Source organism: Cololabis saira, chromosome 9 (assembly GCF_033807715.1).
Source record: "Cololabis saira isolate AMF1-May2022 chromosome 9, fColSai1.1, whole genome shotgun sequence".
Classification (NCBI taxonomy): domain Eukaryota; kingdom Metazoa; phylum Chordata; class Actinopteri; order Beloniformes; family Belonidae; genus Cololabis; species Cololabis saira.
This window is the reverse complement of record NC_084595.1, coordinates 3,817,834-3,829,369: the sequence shown is the minus strand read 5'-3', so window position 1 is coordinate 3,829,369 and position 11,536 is coordinate 3,817,834.

The following is an 11,536-nucleotide window of genomic DNA, read 5'->3' as shown; positions in this document are numbered from 1 at the left end:
CATTTCTGTATTTAAAACGCGTAGCCAGGATTTTTAGGCGTAGCCAGGATTTTCTAGGCGTAGCCAGGATTTCTAGATGTAGCCAGGATTTCTAGATTTAGCCAGGATTTCTAGAAGTAGCCAGGATTTCTAGATGTAGACAGGATTTCTAGACGTAGCCAGGATTTCTAGACGTAGCCAGGATTTCTAGGCGTAGACGGGATTTCTAGGCGTAGACGGGATTTCTAGGCGTAGCCAGGATTTCTAGATTTAGCCAGGATTTCTAGGCGTAGCCAGGATTTCTAGATGTAGACAGGATTTCTAGGCGTAGCCAGGATTTCTAGATGTAGCCAGGATTTCTAGGCGTAGACAGGATTTCTAGATGTAGCCAGGATTTCTAGATTTAGCCAGGATTTCTAGATTTAGCCAGGATTTCTAGATGTAGCCAGGATTTCTAGATTTAGCCAGGATTTCTAGATATAGCCAGGATTTCTAGATGTAGCCAGGATTTCTAGACGTAGCCAGGATTTCTAGATTTAGCCAGGATTTCTAGATGTAGCCAGGATTTCTAGGCGTAGACGGGATTTCTACATGTAGCCAGGATTTCTAGACGTAGCCAGGATTTCTACATGTAGCCAGGATTTCTAGGCGTAGACGGGATTTCTAGGCGTAGCCAGGATTTCTAGATTTAGCCAGGATTTCTAGGCGTAGCCAGGATTTCTAGGCGTAGCCAGGATTTCTACATGTAGCCAGGATTTCTAGGCGTAGCCAGGATTTCTAGATTTAGCCAGGATTTCTAGGCGTAGCCAGGATTTCTAGGCGTAGCCAGGATTTCTACATGTAGCCAGGATTTCTAGGCGTAGCCAGGATTTCTAGATTTAGCCAGGATTTCTAGGCGTAGCCAGGATTTCTAGATTTAGCCAGGATTTCTAGGCGTAGACGGGATTTCTAGATGTAGACAGGATTTCTAGATGTAGCCAGGATTTCTAGACATAGCCAGGATTTCTAGGCGTAGCCAGGATTTCTAGGCGTAGCCAGGACTTCTAGGCGTAGACGGGATTTCTAGATGTAGACAGGATTTCTAGATTTAGCCAGGATTTCTAGATTTAGCCAGGATTTCTAGATTTAGCCAGGATTTCTAGATGTAGCCAGGATTTCTAGGCGTAGACGGGATTTCTACATGTAGCCAGGATTTCTAGACGTAGCCAGGATTTCTACATGTAGCCAGGATTTCTAGATGTAGCCAGGATTTCTAGGCGTAGACGGGATTTCTAGGCGTAGACGGGATTTCTAGGCGTAGACGGGATTTCTAGGCGTAGCCAGGATTTCTAGATTTAGCCAGGATTTCTAGGCGTAGCCAGGATTTCTAGATGTAGACAGGATTTCTAGGCGTAGCCAGGATTTCTAGATGTAGCCAGGATTTCTAGGCGTAGACAGGATTTCTAGATGTAGCCAGGATTTCTAGACGTAGCCAGGATTTCTAGACATAGCCAGGATTTCTAGGCGTAGACGGGATTTCTAGGCGTAGACGGGATTTCTAGGCGTAGACGGGATTTCTAGGCGTAGCCAGGATTTCTAGATTTAGCCAGGATTTCTAGGCGTAGCCAGGATTTCTAGATGTAGACAGGATTTCTAGGCGTAGCCAGGATTTCTAGATGTAGCCAGGATTTCTAGGCGTAGACAGGATTTCTAGATGTAGCCAGGATTTCTAGATTTAGCCAGGATTTCTAGATTTAGCCAGGATTTCTAGATGTAGCCAGGATTTCTAGATTTAGCCAGGATTTCTAGATGTAGCCAGGATTTCTAGATGTAGCCAGGATTTCTAGACGTAGCCAGGATTTCTAGATTTAGCCAGGATTTCTAGATGTAGCCAGGATTTCTAGGCGTAGACGGGATTTCTACATGTAGCCAGGATTTCTAGACGTAGCCAGGATTTCTACATGTAGCCAGGATTTCTAGGCGTAGACGGGATTTCTAGGCGTAGCCAGGATTTCTAGATTTAGCCAGGATTTCTAGGCGTAGCCAGGATTTCTAGGCGTAGCCAGGATTTCTACATGTAGCCAGGATTTCTAGGCGTAGACGGGATTTCTAGGCGTAGCCAGGATTTCTAGATTTAGCCAGGATTTCTAGGCGTAGCCAGGATTTCTAGATTTAGCCAGGATTTCTAGGCGTAGACGGGATTTCTAGATGTAGACAGGATTTCTAGATGTAGCCAGGATTTCTAGACATAGCCAGGATTTCTAGGCGTAGCCAGGATTTCTAGGCGTAGCCAGGACTTCTAGGCGTAGACGGGATTTCTAGATGTAGACAGGATTTCTAGATTTAGCCAGGATTTCTAGATTTAGCCAGGATTTCTAGATTTAGCCAGGATTTCTAGATTTAGCCAGGATTTCTAGATTTAGCCAGGATTTCTAGATGTAGCCAGGATTTCTAGGCGTAGACGGGATTTCTACATGTAGCCAGGATTTCTAGACGTAGCCAGGATTTCTACATGTAGCCAGGATTTCTAGATGTAGCCAGGATTTCTAGGCGTAGACGGGATTTCTAGGCGTAGACGGGATTTCTAGGCGTAGCCAGGATTTCTAGATTTAGCCAGGATTTCTAGATGTAGACAGGATTTCTAGATTTAGCCAGGATTTCTAGATTTAGCCAGGATTTCTAGATGTAGCCAGGATTTCTAGGCGTAGACGGGATTTCTACATGTAGCCAGGATTTCTAGGCGTAGCCAGGATTTCTAGACGTAGCCAGGATTTCTACATGTAGCCAGGATTTCTAGATGTAGCCAGGATTTCTAGGCGTAGACGGGATTTCTAGGCGTAGACGGGATTTCTAGGCGTAGCCAGGATTTCTAGATTTAGCCAGGATTTCTAGATGTAGACAGGATTTCTAGATGTAGCCAGGATTTCTACATGTAGCCAGGATTTCTAGACATAGCCAGGATTTCTAGGCGTAGCCAGGATTTCTAGGCGTAGCCAGGATTTCTAGGCGTAGCCAGGATTTCTAGATTTAGCCAGGATTTCTAGACATAGCCAGGATTTCTAGGCGTAGCCAGGATTTCTAGATTTAGCCAGGATTTCTAGATTTAGCCAGGATTTCTAGATGTAGCCAGGATTTCTAGGCGTAGACGGGATTTCTACATGTAGCCAGGATTTCTACATGTAGCCAGGATTTCTAGATGTAGCCAGGATTTCTACATGTAGCCAGGATTTCTAGGCGTAGCCAGGATTTCTAGGCGTAGCCAGGATTTCTAAGCGTAGCCAGGACTTCTAGGCGTAGACGGGATTTCTAGATGTAGACAGGATTTCTAGGCGTAGACAGGATTTCTAGGCGTAGACGGGATTTCTAGGTGTAGACAGGATTTCTAGGCGTAGCCAGGATTTCTAGGTGTAGCCAGGATTTCTGGGCGTAGCCAGGATTTCTAGGCGTAGCCAGGATTTCTAGGTGTAGCCAGGATTTCTAGATGTAGCCAGGATTTCTAGGCGTAGACGGGATTTCTAGACGTAGACGGGATTTCTAGGCGTAGCCAGGATTTCTAGATGTAGCCAGGATTTCTAGGCGTAGACAGGATTTCTAGATGTAGCCAGGATTTCTAGATTTAGCCAGGATTTCTAGATTTAGCCAGGATTTCTAGATGTAGCCAGGATTTCTAGATTTAGCCAGGATTTCTAGATTTAGCCAGGATTTCTAGATGTAGCCAGGATTTCTAGATTTAGCCAGGATTTCTAGATGTAGCCAGGATTTCTAGATGTAGCCAGGATTTCTAGACGTAGCCAGGATTTCTAGATTTAGCCAGGATTTCTAGATGTAGCCAGGATTTCTAGGCGTAGACGGGATTTCTACATGTAGCCAGGATTTCTAGACGTAGCCAGGATTTCTACATGTAGCCAGGATTTCTAGGCGTAGACGGGATTTCTAGGCGTAGCCAGGATTTCTAGATTTAGCCAGGATTTCTAGGCGTAGCCAGGATTTCTAGGCGTAGCCAGGATGTCTACATGTAGCCAGGATTTCTAGGCGTAGACGGGATTTCTAGGCGTAGCCAGGATTTCTAGATTTAGCCAGGATTTCTAGGCGTAGCCAGGATTTCTAGATTTAGCCAGGATTTCTAGGCGTAGACGGGATTTCTAGATGTAGACAGGATTTCTAGATGTAGCCAGGATTTCTAGACATAGCCAGGATTTCTAGGCGTAGCCAGGATTTCTAGGCGTAGCCAGGACTTCTAGGCGTAGACGGGATTTCTAGATGTAGACAGGATTTCTAGATTTAGCCAGGATTTCTAGATTTAGCCAGGATTTCTAGATTTAGCCAGGATTTCTAGATTTAGCCAGGATTTCTAGATTTAGCCAGGATTTCTAGATGTAGCCAGGATTTCTAGGCGTAGACGGGATTTCTACATGTAGCCAGGATTTCTAGACGTAGCCAGGATTTCTACATGTAGCCAGGATTTCTAGATGTAGCCAGGATTTCTAGGCGTAGACGGGATTTCTAGGCGTAGACGGGATTTCTAGGCGTAGCCAGGATTTCTAGATTTAGCCAGGATTTCTAGATGTAGACAGGATTTCTAGATTTAGCCAGGATTTCTAGATTTAGCCAGGATTTCTAGATGTAGCCAGGATTTCTAGGCGTAGACGGGATTTCTACATGTAGCCAGGATTTCTAGGCGTAGCCAGGATTTCTAGACGTAGCCAGGATTTCTACATGTAGCCAGGATTTCTAGATGTAGCCAGGATTTCTAGGCGTAGACGGGATTTCTAGGCGTAGACGGGATTTCTAGGCGTAGCCAGGATTTCTAGATTTAGCCAGGATTTCTAGATGTAGACAGGATTTCTAGATGTAGCCAGGATTTCTACATGTAGCCAGGATTTCTAGACATAGCCAGGATTTCTAGGCGTAGCCAGGATTTCTAGGCGTAGCCAGGATTTCTAGGCGTAGCCAGGATTTCTAGATTTAGCCAGGATTTCTAGACATAGCCAGGATTTCTAGGCGTAGCCAGGATTTCTAGATTTAGCCAGGATTTCTAGATTTAGCCAGGATTTCTAGATGTAGCCAGGATTTCTAGGCGTAGACGGGATTTCTACATGTAGCCAGGATTTCTACATGTAGCCAGGATTTCTAGATGTAGCCAGGATTTCTACATGTAGCCAGGATTTCTAGGCGTAGCCAGGATTTCTAGGCGTAGCCAGGATTTCTAAGCGTAGCCAGGACTTCTAGGCGTAGACGGGATTTCTAGATGTAGACAGGATTTCTAGGCGTAGACAGGATTTCTAGGCGTAGACGGGATTTCTAGGTGTAGACAGGATTTCTAGGCGTAGCCAGGATTTCTAGGTGTAGCCAGGATTTCTGGGCGTAGCCAGGATTTCTAGGCGTAGCCAGGATTTCTAGGTGTAGCCAGGATTTCTAGATGTAGCCAGGATTTCTAGGCGTAGACGGGATTTCTAGACGTAGACGGGATTTCTAGACGTAGACAGGATTTCTAGATTTAGCCAGGATTTCTACATGTAGCCAGGATTTCTAGGCGTAGACGGGATTTCTACATGTAGCCAGGATTTCTAGACGTAGCCAGGATTTCTAGGCGTAGACGGGATTTCTACATGTAGCCAGGATTTCTAGGCGTAGCCAGGATTTCTAGACGTAGCCAGGATTTCTAGATGTAGCCAGGATTTCTAGGCGTAGCCAGGATTTCTAGGCGTAGCCAGGATTTCTAGATTTAGCCAGGATTTCTAGACGTAGCCAGGATTTCTAGATTTAGCCAGGATTTCTACATGTAGCCAGGATTTCTAGGCGTAGCCAGGATTTCTAGGCGTAGCCAGGATTTCTAGATTTAGCCAGGATTTCTAGACGTAGCCAGGATTTCTAGGTGTAGACAGGATTTCTAGGCGTAGACGGGATTTCTAGGTGTAGCCAGGATTTCTAGATGTAGCCAGGATTTCTAGATTTAGCCAGGATTTCTAGACGTAGACAGGATTTCTAGGTGTAGACAGGATTTCTAGGCGTAGACGGGATTTCTAGGTGTAGACAGGATTTCTAGGCGTAGCCAGGATTTCTAGGTGTAGCCAGGATTTCTAGGTGTAGCCAGGATTTCTACATGTAGCCAGGATTTCTAGACGTAGCCAGGATTTCTAGATTTAGGCAGGATTTCTAGACGTAGCCAGGATTTCTAGATTTAGCCAGGATTTCCAGGCGTAGCCAGGATTTCTAGATGTCGCCAGGATTTCTAGACGTAGCCAGGATTTCTAGGCGTAGACGGGATTTCTACATGTAGCCAGGATTTCTAGGCGTAGCCAGGATTTCTAGGCGTAGCCAGGATTTCTAGATTTAGCCAGGATTTCTAGATTTAGCCAGGATTTCTAGACGTAGCCAGGATTTCTAGGCGTAGACGGGATTTCTACATGTAGCCAGGATTTCTAGGCGTAGCCAGGATTTCTAGGCGTAGCCAGGATTTCTAGGCGTAGCCAGGATTTCTAGATTTAGCCAGGATTTCTAGGCGTAGACGGGATTTCTACATGTAGCCAGGATTTCTACATGTAGTGTTGTGCCCGCCCATATGCCCATCTGAACTTATAAAATGTATGAACATTTTGTGATTATGAATTCCAGCAAAGCCAGACCCGGCCCCCCCCCTGGAGTTTATGGCCCTGCTGCTATCTTCTCGCTCAGGCCAATTTATGACCCTGGTGGCCTGGTTCGAGATGGCCTGTATGTGACCCACGATACGGCCCCAGATCAAAGCAGGACAGGAAAGTTTCTTCCAGGGAAACAGACTCCCTGGGGATTTACGACACCCCCTGGGGGGGAGCCGGATGCAGCGGAGCCCCAAAACCAGACCTCAAAATGGTACTGCTTCTTTGAACCCCCCCTTTTCCGCTTTAATGTGCCTCATAAAATGGCGACTGTGCCATGAACTACAATTCCCGCATGCCTTGCGGGATGGGGCGGCGCCTGAGAGCGACGCGCACCCAATCCCGAGTGAGGCACCGATGACGTCACCGCAGCGCGCGTAGGATCAAAACCCCTGCCGCTGCTCCTCTCTTCTCTTCTCAACTTCATCTCATCGGCGCTGGATCTTTGGCTCCACCAAAAGATCCCACCTCTCTCTCCCCCCGGGCTGGGGGGAGGCAGGAGGCCCGCACCGGACCGGGCCCTGCGGGGTCCGGCCGTTGAAGCCGCGGTTCCCCGGGAGGCTCCGATTTTCCACTAACTCTGTCCTCTAAGTTCACAGATCCAAGCTTCCGACGCCCACGCGCTCCCGGCAACCAGATCGGGACACAGCTGCGACTCAGACTGAACCCCCCTCCCCGCTCCGAGCCCCTGTCTGCCAACCGGCGCAGGGATCGGGGACGGACGGCCGGCGTCTCGCCCGGCGTGAGCTCTCCCGGGGCCCGGACGGCCGCGCGTCGGCGACCGGCGCAGAGAGGGAAGCACGGCAGGAGAAGACCGGTCCCCCCGCCGCGCCTAGGAATGCGTGTGAGCCTCCGTTTGGTCCGGAACCACGGCCCGGCACGAGGCGGCCCCGCCGCTGTCTAATCCGTTTCAGGGGAAGGGACGGGACTGCGAAACCCCAGCAGGACCGCGAACCCAGTCGACAAACCCGCAGGCACCCGATTCCGGATCCCAGAGGAGACGTGAGCCCGCGTAGCAGTGATCAGTAGGATTTAAGAGTGTTCAGAACTGTGTGTGAGATTGTGAGACCTGGGTTATCAGTAACTTAAGAGTGTTACAGAGCTAAATCTGTGTTCAGAGCTGAGATTACATCAGCATCATTATCAGAACGGTTTTCATTAATTTGTAGTCACTACTTTCTGCTAGTCATTCATGTTTGATTATTTGGTAGTCATTGTTTTCTGCCGTAGGCACGTTTTAACTGCTGCGTTCGCCATCCGGTCCGATTGCACGTGGCCCAGAGGGCGCGTCCATCTTTAAAAGACCACAGGAGCCCTGTTTGAACTGTAGATGTTCTGTATCTTCGTTATTATTGCTTGATTTCTTCTTTTTTTTCATTCCATGCATTTAACTTTCATGTCCTATTTTTCTATTGATGTTTTTCTAGTTAATTAATTGTTTTATGATACTTAAGCCATTTCTGCCATCAGGTTTATTTGGGGTGTTGCGTTTATCATCTTTTGACACCCGTATGTAAATAAATTCTGATTGATTCTTAATGAGTGGTTGTGTTATTTCATGCAAGATTTGGTCACAAGTTGATTTGTTTAAGCAGAGCCTAGTGTTCGGACATCACGCCTTCACTGTTATTCTGTAAGATTTGCTGTTCTGCAGGATAATTCAAAAATCATATGAGACTGATTTTCTGCTGTTTTAGTTATCGAATTTCTCCGGATTTAAGGCCATCGGAGTGGTGCCCCGACGAGAATTATTATCATATTGGTCATTCAATTTGATAAATAGTCCACTTTATTAATTATTAATAATTCTTTAATAGAATTATCATTAACCTTGATAACTGGACAGCCAAGCTACCCGAGACGCACAACAGTAGCCAGGATTTCTAGATGTAGACAGGATTTCTAGGCGTAGACAGGATTTCTAGGCGTAGACGGGATTTCTAGGTGTAGACAGGATTTCTAGGCGTAGCCAGGATTTCTAGGTGTAGCCAGGATTTCTGGGCGTAGCCAGGATTTCTAGGCGTAGCCAGGATTTCTAGGTGTAGCCAGGATTTCTAGATGTAGCCAGGATTTCTAGGCGTAGACGGGATTTCTAGACGTAGACGGGATTTCTAGACGTAGACAGGATTTCTAGATTTAGCCAGGATTTCTACATGTAGCCAGGATTTCTAGGCGTAGACGGGATTTCTACATGTAGCCAGGATTTCTAGACGTAGCCAGGATTTCTAGGCGTAGACGGGATTTCTAGGTGTAGACAGGATTTCTAGGCGTAGCCAGGATTTCTAGGTGTAGCCAGGATTTCTAGGTGTAGCCAGGATTTCTACATGTAGCCAGGATTTCTAGACGTAGCCAGGATTTCTAGATTTAGGCAGGATTTCTAGACGTAGCCAGGATTTCTAGATTTAGCCAGGATTTCTAGGCGTAGTCAGGACTTCTAGATGTAGCCAGGATTTCTAGATGTAGACAGGATTTCTACATTTAGCCAGGATTTCTACATGTAGCCAGGATTTCTAGGCGTAGCCAGGATTGCTAGATTTAGCCAGGATTTCTAGACGTAGCCAGGATTTCTAGATTTAGCCAGGATTTCTAGACGTAGACAGGATTTCTAGGCGTAGACGGGATTTCTAGGCGTAGACGGGATTTCTAGGTGTAGACAGGATTTCTAGGCGTAGCCAGGATTTCTAGGTGTAGCCAGGATTTCTAGATGTAGCCAGGATTTCTAGATGTAGACAGGATTTCTAGGCGTAGACAGGATTTCTAGGTGTAGACAGGATTTCTAGGCGTAGACGGGATTTCTAGGTGTAGACAGGATTTCTAGGCGTAGCCAGGATTTCTAGGTGTAGCCAGGATTTCTAGGTGTAGCCAGGATTTCTACATGTAGCCAGGATTTCTAGACGTAGCCAGGATTTCTAGATTTAGGCAGGATTTCTAGACGTAGCCAGGATTTCTAGATTTAGCCAGGATTTCTAGGCATAGCCAGGATTTCTAGATGTAGCCAGGATTTCTAGATGTAGACAGGATTTCTACATTTAGCCAGGATTTCTACATGTAGCCAGGATTTCTAGGCGTAGACGGGATTTCTACATGTAGCCAGGATTTCTAGACGTAGCCAGGATTTCTAGGCGTAGACGGGATTTCTACATGTAGCCAGGATTTCTACGCGTAGCCAGGATTTCTAGGCGTAGCCAGGATTTCTAGATTTAGCCAGGATTACTAGATTTAGCCAGGATTTCTAGACGTAGCCAGGATTTCTAGATGTAGCCAGGATTTCTAGGCGTAGACAGGATTTCTAGATTTAGCCAGGATTTCTACATGTAGCCAGGATTTCTAGGCGTAGCCAGGATTTCTAGGCGTAGCCAGGATTTCTAGATTTAGCCAGGATTTCTAGACGTAGCCAGGATTTCTAGATTTAGCCAGGATTTCTAGATTTAGCCAGGATTTCTAGACGTAGCCAGGATTTCTAGGCGTAGACGGGAATTCTACATGTAGCCAGGATTTCTAGGCGTAGCCAGGATTTCTAGGCGTAGCCAGGATTTCTAGATTTAGCCAGGATTACTAGATTTAGCCAGGATTTCTAGACGTAGCCAGGATTTCTAGATGTAGCCAGGATTTCTAGGCGTAGACGGGATTTCTAGACGTAGACAGGATTTCTAGATGTAGCCAGGATTTCTAGGCGTAGACGGGATTTCTAGACGTAGACAGGATTTCTAGATTTAGCCAGGATTTCTACATGTAGCCAGGATTTCTAGGCGTAGCCAGGATTTCTAGGCGTAGCCAGGATTTCTAGATTTAGCCAGGATTTCTAGGCGTAGCCAGGATTTCTAGATTTAGCCAGGATTTCTAGACGTAGCCAGGATTTCTAGATTTAGCCAGGATTTCTAGGCGTAGCCAGGATTTCTAGATTTAGCCAGGATTTCTAGACGTAGCCAGGATTTCTAGGCGTAGCCAGGATTTCTAGATTTAGCCAGGATTTCTAGGCGTAGCCAGGATTTCTAGGCGTAGCCAGGATTTCTAGATTTAGCCAGGATTTCTAGACGTAGCCAGGATTTCTAGATGTAGCCAGGATTTCTAGGCGTAGCCAGGATTTCTAGGCGTAGACGGGATTTCTACATGTAGCCAGGATTTCTAGGCGTAGCCAGGATTTCTAGGCGTAGACGGGATTTCTAGGCGTAGCCAGGATTTCTAGGTGTAGCCAGGATTTCTAGGTGTAGACGGGATTTCTAGGCGTAGCCAGGATTTCTACATGTAGCCAGGATTTCTAGGGGTAGACGGGATTTCTAGGCGTAGCCAGGATTTCTAGGTGTAGCCAGGATTTCTAGGTGTAGACAGGATTTCTAGGCGTAGACGGGATTTCTAGATTTAGCCAGGATTTCTAGACGTAGCCAGGATTTCTAGGCGTAGACGGGATTTCTAGGCGTAGCCAGGATTTCTACATGTAGCCAGGATTTCTAGGCGTAGACGGGATTTCTAGGCGTAGCCAGGATTTCTAGGTGTAGCCAGGATTTCTAGGTGTAGACAGGATTTCTAGATTTAGCCAGGATTTCTAGACGTAGCCAGGATTTCTAGATTTAGCCAGGATTTCTAGACGTAGCCAGGATTTCTAGGCGTAGACGGGATTTCTAGGCGTAGCCAGGATTTCTACATGTAGCCAGGATTTCTAGGCGTAGACGGGATTTCTAGGCGTAGCCAGGATTTCTAGGTGTAGCCAGGATTTCTAGGTGTAGACAGGATTTCTAGATTTAGCCAGGATTTCTAGACGTAGCCAGGATTTCTAGGCGTAGACGGGATTTCTAGGTGTAGACAGGATTTCTAGGCGTAGACAGGATTTCTAGGCGTAGCCAGGATTTCTAGGCGTAGCCAGGATTTCTAGGTGTAGCCAGGATTTCTAGGTGTAGCCAGGATTTCTCGATGTAGCCAGGATTTCTGGGCGTAGCCAGGAT